Raw genomic sequence first — 16111 nt, 5'->3', positions numbered from 1 at the left:
GAAGATTAAATAATATTGACTCATCTACAAAGGGCAAGCCTGAGAAATGGCATCACTTTCAAAACATGAAGATTATGGATGACTTTTGCATTGTAGTTTCAGGGTAAAGAAACTAGAACAGCTTGATTGGTGTGAGTTCATGAGAGAATCATGTGTGAAGAAGAACAGACAGGAAGTTGAGAAACCCAAGAAAGTTATCTACAAGTGGAAACAAGAAATAAGGCAGAACCAAAGAGTGACCTAAACTCAAGAAACAGACATTTGGTTGGGTTCTACTGCACGTGTCTTTATGCAGATGGAAAATTACTTTAACAGGAGAAAATTGATGATACAGAAAAGAGAGAGGATAAATGCAGGAACAAATTCCTCGAACAAGCATAAAGAGATATGGTCAAATGCACAAGTAAAGTGACTGTCCTTTGATAAAAGAAAAGGAGTGAGCTCTTGACAGCCAAAGGGAAAGCTGAGTCATTGGAACATGTAAAGAGATTGGCAGTAAGGTAGATTTAGTGATGAGGAAATGTGGAATTTCTCTTCTAGCTGGATGCATTTCAATTTCTCTTCTAACTGGATGCATTTCATCAGATAAGTAAGAAGTAGGTCATTAGTTTCCAGTAAAGAAGATTCAGGGACATAAGGATTAGCTAAAAGAAGATAAGAAGAGGTAAAGAGAGGGTAGAGAAGAGAGGAGGCAGCAGAAAATAGTTATCTCGACTACAGCAAATTGAAGAGGCAACAGAGCTGATCTGGACAATTTTAAAGACCTGATGAGGACTGAAATCTAAACATAAAATGAGACTAATCAACACAGTCATATGACTTCGTGTTTGCATCTGTGGGTGTTTGTTCCAGCCAAGTTACCTACTCAAGTGTAGAATAGTGTACAGTCATCAGCAGGAGGTGGGGTTTTTCCAGGCAAGTAAGACAGAGAAAAAAAAGGACAAAAGCATCTTGATAAATTATACTCCATATGTTGAAACAAGATTTTCTTCGGAAATTGGCCCAGCCTTAGAAAATTACATCAAACAATTCTTTCTTCTTCTTATCATATCCCTTTATTGTAATTAACATGAATATTCCATTATAACTTACTGTTTGTTTGTTTATTTATTTTAGTAAGAAAGAAAGAGAGAGAGACAGGAACATGGATCTGTTCCTGTATGTGCCCTGACCAGGGATTAAACTGGCAACCTCTGCACTTTGGGACAATGCTCTAACCAATGGTGCTATCCTGCACTTTGGGACAATGCTCTAACCAATGAAGCTATCCAGCCAGGACTAAAATTATTTTTAAATTAACCATAGTATGAAAACTTGTTCACAATTTAACAACCAAAGGGGAAAAGAAAAAATGTATTTTAAGATCCTTATGCTTAATGTGGATTTCAACACAAATGTGGATCAGTAACTAAAATAACTGATTCTCTTCATACATTAGTACTATGAAGGTTAAGTTTTGGACTCTCCATCCTTTTCACCAGTAAATCCTCTTGCCCAAGTTCAGTTAGATATTTTTTACCTTAATCTACCAGAAGGAGTGAGTAAGTCAGGGCTGAGGAGCTAGAGTCTAGAGGCAGCTGCAGCTACAGAGCAAAAAGAGAAAGACCCTGGCCTGACCTGTGGTGGCACAGTGGATAAAGCGCCGACCTGGAAATGCTGAGGTCGCCGGTTCGAAACCCTGGGCTTGCCTGGTCAAGGCACATATGGGAGTTGATGCTTCTAGCTCCTCCCCCGTCTCTCTCCTCTCTTCCTCTCTCTCTCTCTCTCTCTCTCCCCTCTCTAAAATGAATTAATAAAATTAAAAAAAATTAAAAAAAAAAAAAAAAGAGAAAGACCCAAGGGCGATCAGGCATATGCCCTTTTAATGAGCAAACCTCACATTTCTTTTTTTTTTCTTTTATTTTTTTATTCAATGCAAGAAGGGGATACAGAGACAGACTCCCACATGTGCCCAGACTGGGATCCACCTGGCAAGCCCACTAGGGGGTGATGCTCTGCCCATCTGGGGTGTTGCGCTGTTGCTCAGCAACCGAGCTCTTCTTAGTGCCTGAAGTAGAGGCCATGGAGCCATCCTAAGCACCCAGGGCCAACTCGCTCCAATTGAGCCATGGCTACAGGTGGGAAAGAGAGAGAGAGAGAAAGAAAGAGAGAGAGAAGTAAAAGGGGGAGAGGTGGAGAAGCAGATGGGTGCTTCTCCTGTGTACCCTGACCTGAAATCAAAACTGGGACATCCACACGCTGGGCCAACACACTACCACTGAGCCAACTGGCCAGGGCCAAACCCCACATTTCTAATCTAAATCTTTTCTTACTGGAAATCTCGAATCCCTGACCTCTTTTTATATTTCTGACCTTTGACAAGAGAAAAATTATGAGATATCTTAATTAAATTATAGTGAGCCAGAGAGTGAAAGGAAAGGGGTCCTTACAGTTAATAGTTGTGAGCCCCTGGCAATGGGCAAGGAGGCACCTGATTGGTGGTGCTGTTCTTACATCAGTCAGGGGCAAAGCAGGTGTTCAGCCCTAGTTCATCCTAGCTTGATGCCTGTATTGGTGGCCAGAGCTGTTTCATGCCTAGGGCACATAAAATTACAATTTCTAGGTCCTGGAGGGGAAAAGATCAGAAACACTGATCTCATAAGTACATTATTAATTGAGGCTTAGAGGGTGTAGTTTTTAAAAAGTGAACATAACAGCATAGCTTTTGTGGCAGTTCTGCAATAGGATATGGTTGTATGTTAATTCTGCACGTGAAATTGGGTGCTGTGAGACCAAGTGAATGGGTCATAGTCTGCTTTCAGAATGTTGGGGGATCTGATACTGTAAGACAAATGGTAATTATTTCAGAGGGCAGTTATTGTGGGTTGTGTATTCTCAGGAGCCAGAATGAATTAAAATCTTGTCTGTCATTTGACTGCCAGTGTGATCTTAGATGTGTTTAACCTGGCTCTGTTTCTGGCCTGAAAAGCGAGTTTTAATGACCATATATATCTATATCTGAGTTACGGGGGGGGGGAAACCCAGAAACGGGAGAAGCACTTAAAATAGGGCTTGGCACAGTTGTAGCTAATATAAAGAAAAAAAAATAGTTGTGGGCCAATTAAAAATAAACTGCTCACTAATAATGTATGTTGGAGCTTTGAATCAACTTCTATACAGAGTACCATATGCCACCACATCCTGCTTATGTATGATCTTTTAGCACCATTGCCCGCAACCAACCTATCAATAGTAGTAAATATTTCTTCCTTATGAACTAAGCATCTAACCTGAAACTGCCCCCACTTCACCTTTTCCCACCTCTTTATCTGTAGCCAATGTAAATTCCTTGAAAACAACTTATATCTTTCTTTCCCAAAACATAGCAGTGGTGCTAAACCTGTGGGTCGCGACCAGAGCGGGGTCGCCTAAAGCCATTGGAAAATACATAATGCATATCAGGTATTTACATTCCGAATCATAACTGTAGCAAAATTACAGTTATGAAGTAGCCACCAAAATTATTTTTTAGTTTGGGGTCACCGCAACATGAGGAACTGTATTGCGGGGTCACAGCATTAGAAAGGTTGAGAACCACTGACATAATGTATAAAAGAGCCCATCAACTTCAGGACAGTGGACCTATGGCATTCTCCATCTAGCCTGGTTGGTAATGGTTTAGAAATCATGCCCTAAGACCCAATCCTTTTCTGGCTAGCATTTGGCTCAATAAACCCTTTCTTTCAGGGAAGCTTATGGCCATGAAAGTGTTTGTTTAACACGTCCATTCCACTTTTGGAGTAATTCCCTTTTCTCCCTTGGACTAAACACCAAATGGAACATGATATCAGGTTGTAATTAAGGATGGTATTTTCCATCCAGCAAGTTATTCAGAGAAAAAGACAATCTACATCATATATAGCCATAGTTTTGTGTCCTGGAATATGTCAATAATTGTTATTAGTTAGCCTTTGCCAAGGAAAAGTAAGCCTCAAAGGTTCCAGTACTCTAGATTTGTGATAAACATTTATATCTTTGTTCATGTCTGGTTTTGTTTTCAAAGTCTTAAGAGATAGGGTTATTGGGCCATATCTACCAATCCATGTAGATACTATAGTAGGCAGTTAGACTGGGACAAGCAGAGCAAGGGTGATAGACCAAGTATGGAAGATCACCCACAGCAGAAAACCCTGGTTTTTTAGCATGGGACAATTGCAAGGTGGGATGATCTTTCCTCACCCCCAGGATGATCTTTCCTCCCCTAGCATATCACTGGTCATGTGGTTTAAACCCCCTGAACTTTCATATTATTGCTCATGTAGTTTGGGTCTTCCCCTGTGTTGGTCAAATAAGTTTGTAAACATGATATATATGTTTGCTTGCTTATAGTTGTGCACTGGGTGTGGGGGACACGCTGTAAGCAGGCAGGATTGTTATAGCCTAAGGCTTAGTTTTAAGACTAAGCCTTTCCCACCCTTTTAGTAATAAGATCTTTTCAAAACTAAGCTTCTCCCCACACCCTTGACTGTTGCATTCCTGGGGTGGTGCACTCTCATGGGGAATCCCATTATGCCTCAGATAAGTGAATTTGTGTCAGAGACTTCCTTGTTTGTATATTGGATAAAGGTTTGATTTCTACACTATAAAATGGGGCAGAGGAGCCCGTGCTAGGGGAGAGCAGAGAAAGGTCACGTGGAGGAGAGAAGCAGCCAAGAGGGCAGGATGCTGAAGGAGAAGCCAGTTTGTGCAGAGTCTGTGCAGACAGAAGGAGATGGAAACAGTGGTGAATAAGGCTGGTGAGGTAGAAACATTTGATTCTAGGAAACTCGGGTAAGTCAGTGGCTTTAGGAGCCCTAAATGGAAAGGGAAGTGTTTTCCCACTGTGTGTATTTCTTGCCCGCCGGTGCAAACTAGGATTAAAGGTAATGGCCCACCAGTTCTTGGCTCCGTTGTTTTATTACCATCTGTCCGAATCAAATGCAAACCTGCACGAGCCAGTCGGCTGTGATGGTGGCCACAGCTACTGGCTTTACATTCTGACTTTTCCTCCCCTGACAATCACTCCCTTAAGCATTAAGCCTGAGAGATAACATTTAGGCCTCAGTTGTGTTCCAGCTCCAGGCCTAGAAGTGGAGTGGCACCATGACTAACATCAGGATCAGCTGTGATGACTAATGATTCCCTGCCCTGGTGCCAACCAATGCAGAGACCATGACCCTGAGGGAGACACACATGGAAATTTGATGAATATTCTATTGAAATCCCTCCTGAGACCTGAAGATTAAAAACCCTCAAGATAAAGGACTCAGCCTGTGCTTTTTCTATATCTTAGGAACATGCCCACATCTTTCCTCATTCTTCTTCCCCCAAGTGCATCACCTTTGCTTCCCTTTTTTCTAAGTTCCAAAGATCCTTCTTTTGCCTCTCTAACTTGTTTCCTGAGCCCATGCAGCCCAGCTGGCTCGCCTTTCCTACCTCTGTGACTCTCTAAATAAACTTTTGCTTGTTATTTGAGTCTTGACTCAGAATTCTTTCTCAGCCAGAACTCAAGTACTGTAGTGAGGTTGTGGAAACCAGGTCCAGCCGCCAGTAACATTTTGATGCAGTATCACTGCTAACGGGTACTAATTCCTATAAAAGCACAGATGGAATGATATAAATATATTCTTGCAAAATTTTCCTAGATGGGTTAAAAGTAGCAAAAAATAATCTAGACTAATAATTTTTAAGCTGAAATAATTTTATAGTTTATAAACTATAAACTATAATATTTATAAGCACAAACTTTAATATTTATAAGCATTTACATTTCTAAATATATCAATATTCCTGAATTGCTCCCATTTTATTAATGTCTTGTATATGTGTTCTCACATACTGAATTAAAAGAATTGGCAATATTTTGTGAATTGTCTCATTTTCACCCATAAACAAATATTTGTTATAATAAATAAATGAAAACACATAATTGAACAATTTATCTTGAAAAGAAAAGCAATTCAACTTCCCTGTTTCACAGGCAACCTTGCACAAGGTGTATCTGATATTTCCATTGAGTTACCAGTTAATTCTGTCATTTATAATATTCTTCAAGATTTCTTTATTGCTTTTGAAATATGCCACATCATTACATTAATAAAATATTAACATTTTATCTATAAAAACTAAAATAATACAAAAAAATGTGGATTCCTTTGGACTAATGATGCTCACCTGGTGAATGAGATGAGAACACATACCCAATGTCAGCAGTGGGGGGGGGGCAGGGCAGGGGACCTAGCATTTGTTGTTTTGAAAAACACGTTAACAGTATTACTTATTACATTCTTAATAGAAAATACATGGCGCTCTATAAAATCTTGGTTAGTGAGAACTGCAGAAAATTAAGTGAGAAATATCTTTTTTAAGTAACGTGGGTTTGAAAAGTTTATAAATATGTTGGGGAAAACAGTCTCCTTATAATCTTTGGCATTTTTAATATCTAACAGGGAGACAGGAATCATCTTCTATTTTGCATTTTCAGCTCATAAAACTGCTGTCAGGCACAATCCTGCTAGGCTGGCTCTACTTTCAGGCCAGTGACCTGGAGGTGAGATGCCTCTTCCTTCTGTGATTTCTCTGCTTCAGGATCTGGTGCTGCTTTTCTTTCATTATTCTTGACATATAAAAAGAGGAGTCACAAAAGCGTAAGCTTCAGATTTAGTGACAATCAGGTGGGGAAGAAATAAGTGTCTGGGAATAACAAGACTGATTGGTCCCTTGCCTTTTTTTTTATTAAGAAAGCTAAGCATATCTATTAGAAAATAATAAATACTAGAATGTGTATACTTTTAATGATATAAAAGTATATATATATACTCATTTAAAAATTTTATTTTATCCATTAGAAAAATATTGAATTGTAAACATAATATTTACTATCAAAAATTAAGGTCCATCTATCATTGCTGTACATTGAAACTTTAATTATCTATTAATATGTTATGACAGATACATTTCTACATGCCTAGAAACCTAGTGATTCAATGTATTTGAATTGCATTGATGCAATTTAAAATTCATTCTTTTTTCTCCTAGTACACCTTAGGAGACAGGGCAAAAACCAGAGTAAACTGAGAAGACAGATAAGGTGCCAATTTCCCAGTGTCCTTCTTTAAAAGTGCAGAACAAAAGCACTTTACAAATATTGTGCTTTCAAATATGTTATTAATATTGAAAATAATGACAAGAAGCCCATATTCAAGTTTTTATTTTTTTTTTAATTATGAGAATATTGGAAAAGTGTAAACAGATTTTAAGTGCTGGAAAACTATCCACTTAACTCATCTTAAAGAATAAGAGCTAATCATAATTTAATGATAAAAATATAATATAGGCATTATTATCAAGAAGTCTTGTCTTGGTGGAAGTGAAATCAAAACTTTCTTTTAAAGAGAAACAAATCTAGAATTTTATCATGTTTCCCAATGCTTTTTTTCCTGTTACCATTCTGTTCTCATAACGCAAACCATATGTGATACTGTGCAGCTGACTCACTCCTCTAATGTCACACAAATGTGCTCACTCAGCAGTCCAACAAAAATGACTCAAGTGTTGTGAATGTCTTTGATCACTACCTGTGCCAATGTTCAGGTAAAGTAAAACAGCAATGTGTCTTTCCTCTGACTTACATCATGTTTTGTGTTTGTTTTTCTTTACAGAGACAGAGAGTGAGTCAGAGAGAGGGATAGACAAGAACAGACAGACAGGAACGGAAAGAGATGAGAAGCATCAATCATTAGTTTTTCATTGTGCGTTGCAACACCTTAGTTGTTCATTGATTGCTTTCTCATATGTGACTTGACCAAGGGCCTTCAGCAGACCAAGTAACCCCTTGCTCGAGCCAAAGACCTTGGGTCCAAGCTGGTGGGCTTTTTGCTCAAACCAGATGAGCCTGCGCTCAAGCTGGCAACCTCGGGGTCTCGAACCTGGGTCCTCTGCATCCCAGTCCGATGCCCTATCCACTGCGCCACCACCTGGTCAGGCACATCATGTTTTTAAGATTATAGATTGTTAGAAAAATTCAGTTGAAAACTAGCTCTGTAAACAATTCAAATTGAGAAATCAATTAAAATATTTATACAAAGTTAACACTTTAGATACCAGGGCTGCTTTGTTTTGATCTAAAGCCACAAAGTTTTGAAGTTTTAATGAATGTATAGTTACTTTCAGGTATTTCCTACAAGGTAAAAGTAAAACCTCTTACTTGCTTGGGAAATATCAGGAATTGAGGGGGGAGATGATTTTCAGCTGTGAGACAGATGGTGTTTACACTGAATTGAAAACCTGTTGAATGCAAAGTGGAGGCTCCTCAAACATGGGGGAAGCCTACCCTTGCTCTGCTGAATCTCCTGGTTTAGAAAATCGAGCAATTCCTTATGAAAGCTCAGTAAGTCCACATATAACATATTTCCCCATGTAAAAGATGCATGCATGTATAAGATGCACCTTAATTTTAGGGCCCGAAATTTTTTTTTAGAAAAGTATTTACATAGAGTTATTGAACTTACGTTTTATACATCATAAAGTTCATACAACTCTTAAAGCGGGAAATGCAGGTAAAAAAATCTACAACCACTGTATAAGACACACCCAGTTTTTAGACCCCAAATATTTTGGAAAAGGGTGCATCTTCTACATGGGGAAATATGGTATCTATTAACCAGAAAATATTTTTGGCTTAGAAAATAAATCTCATGTCCTATTATCTTCTATTTCTTTCACAAGTAAAACATTCCAAATTGGAGAGTTAAAGAAAATATTGGTAATTCATCTTAGTCTACAGGACACACTAATTTTAACACTTGAGGAAAAAAGTATAATTTTATATCCATATCCATATATAGTATTTTATGTTTATATAATGATTATAAAACCACTCTTTTGTTAATACCAAAAGAGTAATCTGTGCAGCCAGTTTCCTCCAAATAGCGATTCCAGGTTACTGTTATTCCTCTAATTCAAAACACTGACTACAAACAATTCAAAAATATAACTCTGAGTGTGTATAACTTAATTATACGATACATGTTTAATCCTTCAATATTATTAATCATAAACCAATAAACAGTTACTGGTAAATATTTAAACATTAAGATAAGAACAGTAGACAAAAAAGAAATGTGAATCTGAAAGTCCCTACTTTCTCTTTTCAAACTAGAATTATTTTTGTCATATTCTGTAAATTTTAAACCCACCTGGTATAATGCCAGAAATGCACTGCAATATCACTAAAATATATTTCTTAATTTTGTTTGGTATTTTCTTTGTATCATGAATATAAATTAATATTATTTGTATGTACAAATATTGATCGACTTACGACCTATGCAACTTACGACCATTCGACTTTACGACCACAATCGCTAGCCACGACAGCTCCACATCTGGCAGCGCAAGCGATGCCCAGCTGGGCGTACGAAAGTGTGGACCAGCTTCCAGCAGCACTACCATCTCTGCGTGCACCATTTCAACTGTTATCTCAGACTCAGTACAGCAATTTGTGTTTTGTGTCTTGGATATTTTTCATCAAACCCCTTCCAAGATGTCTACCAAGAGGAAATTGTCTTTGCAAATATTAAACCAGTTGTACTGGTAACGCAGTGTTTTACTTAAACCTGACAAATGTAAAAATAAGAAACAAAATGGTGTAGAGATGACCCAAATGGCATAAAATGAACAAAGAAAATTATGATATATAACAATAATGAAAGAAAATTATGATAAAATATGACTTAAAGATTTTTATAACATCATTTCATAGTACTGTACATATAGCCTACTCAACTTACAACCAAATCGTGTTACGACTGGTCTGTCGGAACCAATTGTGGTCGTAAGTTGAGCACTAGCTGTATTAATAGATAAGGCATACATATTGAAACATTGGTTAGACTTATAGAAATTTAATTAGCTGAAACCTAGATGTATACAGTTAGATAAAGAAAAGGAAAGAAAATCAGTGACAAGAACAATTTTCTAAATATCTGAATGAATAATAAAATGAACAAACTCAATAGAGGCCAATTGAACTAATGCTAAAGTTCACACAAAACCAATTTCTCACAAATTTGCCATTCTATGGCAAAAATTCATTTTGGTCATTCTCTAACTCTTCCAATGCATTATTTCCAGGCATGATTCCAAGACTCGAAATCCTCGCATAGCAATGGGAATTGCTCTGTAAAACTCACATTAGCATAAATGTATTCTTATTTGGAAAATTTATAGCAGAAATATCCATTTTAATTTTCTAGCTTTATTGTTGTGCTGCATACCTTATTCTGTACCCAACAATCTGAGGAATCAATGACCTCACAATGCTCATGCCATCTGTATCCTGAATCTGTTATATGTTCAATTTTATAACACTGTTACTAGCATCCACTTAGTACTCACTCTACATATTTTTAGTTAGAAAAATACATAGACCTATTGGGAAGGTAGGTAGGTCAAAGCTGAGAGTCAAACAGAGATATTCAACTGGAGAGGAGAGGAATACAAAAATAAGTTATAGATGAAGGTAGAAGGAAAAATAGTGAAACAAATTTCTTACGCCTGAGAATAGCTTACTACATAAGACAAATGAAAAGTGGAATTACTACAAGACTAACATATTTTTGCAAGATAAATGTTCTGATTCTCTGCAAGCCCAGGCAAAAATGGGTGAGAGCAGCCAAACACAATTTAAGAACGATCTGTGATTCAACAAACACATACAGTGCAAGTGTTTTGTGTCAGGCTCTGTATATCAAGATGCTTTCACAAATATCCTCATTTAGGATAGCCATTCTCTGAAGCAGGTAATTTATAGATGGGGATACAGAGGTCCACGTGGGTTATAAATAAATATTCCCAGGATCAGAGAGTTAGTAAGAGACACAGTAAATATAGATATTAACACTAAATCTTCTAATAGCAAGCTCAAGAGATTTTTACACTATATTTGTATATGATACAAATATCGTACAAACACATCAAGTGTTCCCAAAGGAAGATAAATTTGCTAAGTAAATTTTTTGTTGCTTTTCTTTTTCCCTTTTTCTTTTTCTTTTTCTTTTTCCAGTGATGTGGGAAACAGTGCTTTGAATAGTGTAGTAAAGCTAAACTACTAAGCCTAAGGAGGCAGTGGCGCAGTGGATAGAGCGTCGGACTGGGATGCGAAGGACCCAGGTTCATAACCTCGAGGTCGCCAGCTTGAATGCAGGCTCATTTGGTTTGAGCAGGTTCACCAGCTTGAGCTCAGGTCACTGACTTGAGCAAGGGGTCACTCAATCTGCTGTAGCCCCCGGGTCAAGGCACACATGAGAAAGCAATCAATAAACAACTAAAGGTGCTCCAATGAAGACTTGATGCTACATCTCTCCCTTACCATCTGTGTGTCCCTCTCTGTGTCTCTCTCTGTCTCTGTCACACACACACACACACACAAAACTAAACTAAATCTGGGGCTGCAAAGTAAAAAAAGAATGTGTCCTGATTGATTGTAATAGGGTTGGTTAAATTGTTATATAAATATTTCTTGAGACTAAATAAGTTATAACTAACAATGTTACTTTCAGAAATGCTGTCCTTTAACCAAATTTTTTTTATCACAGATCTTCTAAGATGCATAAAATGTTTTATCACTATAAGAGATCAAATACCCCAGAATCCAAACCATATCTCTCTCACTTTACTTTTCATTTCTGGACCTGATACTACATGCACTGATGTTTCAAATTATGAGTTCAGCCTAGGTGGATGTTTTTGCTTTGACCAGCATGAACTCTATATTCTTAGAGTAGCATCAGTGATATTTATTTTTACCCTGGAAGAAATAAATATAAAGTCTTTTCTCCCAAAGGACTTCTCATGATCCATAGTAAGAGAGATCCATAGTAATGTGTCTCATTTAGAGAGTCATACAGTCCATGGGTATAGAATAAATAAGATCAGGTCAATAGAGTAGAGTTTTTTGCCTCAGTCTCATTTTCAGGGAGCTCTGAAGAGTTCATGTCATATATTTGACAGCTAGTGTGTGCCTGGCAATGTTTTAAATATAGCATTCCATTTACTATTTTTTAAATTTATTGATTTGAGAGACAGAAACATCGATTTGTTGTTCCATTTATTTAAGAATCTATTGGATGATTCCTATATGTGCCCTGACTAGGGATTGAACACACAATTTTTGTGTATTGAGACAATGCTCTAACCAACTGAGCTACCCAGCCAGGGTTCATTTACATCTCAAAATAATATTCTCAGAGTGCCAGCAAGTCAATATGACCAGATCTAGACTAATGTAACAGAATAATTTACCAAAATCTGTGTGTCAATCAAGTGGCAGAATCAGATGTGACTCTAATGAATATATGTGAACTTCCCATCATACTGGGCTGATTCTTAGCTTGGAAGCAATACCATAAAGCAAATTCCTCCTAAAATATCACTGAATAAAATAAAAGTGCCATAGCAACTCTTAATCCCAAATCCACTAAACATCTATCAAAATATACCAATACATTATTAAGTACAAGTTCATTTATACAAGTTTGAATAAGAGTTATTAGTATATAAATTGAAATTTAACATCTTGTCTGGTTATCATGCACAGGAGGTCGTCAGGTTATGACAGTTCTGCTCCTACAATAGTGCCATAACTCGAATTTTGGTGTAAGTCAAAACACACCCTAGCCTGTCACTTACCTGTCCTAACACAGTTGTAAAATCATAATCTAGAATATAAAAACACAACTGAGCCACAGAAAAAGAATACTGTGTATTCTTTGGCTGCACTCAACCAGACTAGTTTGTCCACGTACCATAAGTACAATGTTAATGGAGTAAGACAAAACTCTAATGTCTCAATTTTTTTAAGTTTTTATGAGAGTTAGCATCATAAACTCAAAACACCATATGTAGAGACTTTCGTAACCCAAAGGTCCCCTGGAGCGGGATGAGAGAATCCTTAGGACAACAGCAAGAAATACCACTGAAGAGATTTAGACCAGACAAGCCACTGTGGCAGGGAAGCACAGACAAGTAACCTACACCCAGTCAGAACAGCAGTATCCCAACACAGACATGAAGTTGGCAGGGCTGAACTCAGGATCTAGGAAGTTAGAAGTGCTGTGTCCTCTGTACAATTATATCCTGCCATCTTAGAATAGTAGCCAAATGTAGTCTCAGTCAGTCTTACTTTGGATGCTTTTGGGAATGCAAGAATCAGTGCCTAACCGCGGGCTCATCTGGTCTGAGCAAGGTTCACCAGCTTGAGCCCAAGGTCACTAGCTTGAGCAAGGGGTCACTCAGTCTGCTGTAGCCCCACCCGCTACCCCAGTCAAGGCATGAGAAAACAATCTATCAATGAACAACTAAGGTGCTGTAAGAAGAATTGATGCTTCTCATCTCTCTCCCTTCCAATCTGTCTGTCCCTATCTGTCCCTCTCTCTGTCTCTGTCACACACAAAAAATAGAAGAAAAATGAAATGAAAATATCCTAGGTAATGCCAAACAATACCAACCTCAATGTCCTAAAAATAAGAGACTGAATAGAGAAATGGTATTGGGCTGGCATATAGGGGCTTATTTCACATAACAAAATTCAGAAGTCAAATAGTTCCCAGGCTGGTATATACAACATACAGCTATCATCAAATACCACAGTGCCTTCCTTTTTTCTGTTCTCCACCCTCAGCGTACTGTCTTTTGTCTTTAGGTGTGTAAGCCAGTAGCTGCGGCCACCATCACAGCCGCCTGGCCCATGCAGGTTCGCATTGGATTCGGACAGTCGGTAAAGAAACAACGGAGCCAAAAACTGGTGGGCCATCATCTTTAATCCTACCTTGCACCCAGCAGGCAAGTAAAAACACACACTGGGCTCCAAAACCCATTTTTTCAGTGCTCACAAAGCTACTGACTTATCCGAGTTTTCTAGAATCAAAGGTTTCTAGCTCACCAGACTTATTCACCTCTGTTCCCCATCTCCTTCCAGCTCCCTGCACAAACTCTGCACTAACTGGCTTCTCACTCAGCACTCCACCATCTTGGCTGCTTCTCCTGGCCTCCTCCACGTGGCCTTTCTCTGCTCTCCTCTCTAATGCTAATCTCAGGAACCAAGAGAGCAAGCTCCCGGTCTGCCCCACTTTATAGTGCAGAAATCAAAACCTTTAATCCAATCTACAAACAAGGAAGTCTCTGACACAAAGTCACTTAGGGTGGGAAAGGCTTAGTCTTAAAAACTAAGCCTTAGGGTATAATGACCCTGCCTGCTTACAGCCTGTCCCCCACACTCAATGCAAACTATAAGCGAGCAAACATATATATCATATTTACAAACTTATTTGACCAACAAGGTGGTTCCTTCACAATTGCAGAACAGCACCTATTTACCGAAACACATACAAATGTAGATATAAAAAGTATTTCATTTTTTTCAAAGAAAAAAAACCCCAAAACTTTATAGAAGCTCCCACAAAGAAGTGGTTCTCATGGCTAGACTACATTTAAAACCAAACATGAAAAAGTGAATATCAGACATTAAATTACTCCTTCAGATGGACTCATGGATAGGGAAGGGTGGGAGAATAGCTGAAGGATATATAGATTTATTACAGGTAAATCTCTACTCACCAGCAAGTTTAAAGATCTTAAATGACCATTCTTTGCAATGCAGGCAGAAGTTAAATCTTAAAATTACCTGACATGTTCAGTTTTGTTTTACTGTCTTTTCTCATCCATGTATAAGATTCAATAGCAAGTTGAGAAACTTGTTTCAACTGCCAAGATTTGTAATACTTTAGACTGGAAAAAAATAAAAGAAAAGGCCTGACTAGGCAGGCGGTGGTGCAGTGGATAGAGCGTCGAACTGAGACATGGGTGACCCAGGTTCAGAACCCCAAGGTAACCAGCTTGAGCGCGGGCTCATCTGGTTTGAGCAAGGTTCACCAGCTTGAGCCCAAGGTCACTAGCTTGAGTAAGGGGTCACTCAGTCTGCTATACCCCCCCCCCAAGTCAAAGCATGAGAAAGCAATCAATCAATGAACAACTAAGGTGCTGCAAGAAGAATTAATGCTTCTCATCTCTCTCCCTTCCGGTCTGTCTGTCCCTATCTGTCCTTCTCTCTGCCTCTGTCACACGAAAAAAATAGAAGAAAATGAAATGAAAATATCTTTGGTAATGCCAAACAATACCAACCTAAATGTCCTAACAATAAGAGACTTCTATTCAGAAATGGTACTGGACGCTAATATATGCTCATACAAATCCAAAGTATAATAAGAAGTTAAAAGAGGTATGCAGAGGCTTAGAACATGCCCTTTTTTTGCTAATCTTTATTTTTCCAAATGTTATATCATTTTTATCAAAGTTAATTATTACTACAGCATTTGATATGCAATCATATATTTAGAAGAGTGGATAAACATAGCCCTCGCTTTGGCAACTCACAAATGAGCCTATCTGGCATCCCCACCCTTCACGTTAATGTCTCTAATTCACAAAGAAAGAAGTGCTTTGAACCTGTCTGCTTTTAATGCCTTTTCAACAATTCTTTTTTTTTTTTTTTTTATAAATTTTTATTAATGTTAATGGGATGACATTAATAATTCAGGGTACATATATTCAAAGAAAAACATGTCTAAGTTATCTTGTCATTAAATTATGTTGCATACCCCTCGCCCAGAGTCAGATTGTCCTCCGTCACCCTCTATCTAGTTTTCTCTGTGCCCCTCCCCCTCCCCCTAAATCTCTCCCTCCCTCCCTCCTGCGTCCTCCCTCCCCCCACCCCTGGTAACCACCACACTCTTGTCCATGTCTCTTAGTCTCATTTTTATGTTCCACCAATGTATGGAATCATGTAGTTCTTGTTTTTTTCTGATTTACTTATTTCACTCCGTATAATGTTATCAAGATCCCACCATTTTGCCATAAATGATCTAATGTCATCATTTTTTATGGCTGAGTAGTATTCCATAGTGTATATGTGCCACATCTTCTTTATCCAGTCTTCTATTGAAGGGCTTTTTGGTTGTTTCCATGTCTTGGCCACTGTGAACAATGCTGCTATGAACATGGGGCTACAGAAATGAAACTCGACTACAGCCTGTCC

At 38.2% G+C, this 16111-nt stretch overlaps 1 protein-coding gene and 1 pseudogene across 8 annotated transcripts in view; one reads left to right on the top strand and one right to left on the bottom strand.

Annotated features, from left to right (window-relative positions):
- Window positions 1-16111, bottom strand: part of GULP1 (GULP PTB domain containing engulfment adaptor 1) — a 268873-nt gene that overhangs the window by 124972 nt on the left and 127790 nt on the right. The window lies entirely within an intron of this gene.
- On the top strand, window positions 2444-2587 carry LOC136379279 (small nucleolar RNA SNORA48; annotated as a pseudogene).

This window comes from Saccopteryx leptura, chromosome 7 (assembly GCF_036850995.1).
Source record: "Saccopteryx leptura isolate mSacLep1 chromosome 7, mSacLep1_pri_phased_curated, whole genome shotgun sequence".
In the NCBI taxonomy this organism is placed as follows: domain Eukaryota; kingdom Metazoa; phylum Chordata; class Mammalia; order Chiroptera; family Emballonuridae; genus Saccopteryx; species Saccopteryx leptura.
Note: the sequence above shows the minus strand (reverse complement) of the source record. Positions and strands in the feature narration are given on the sequence as shown.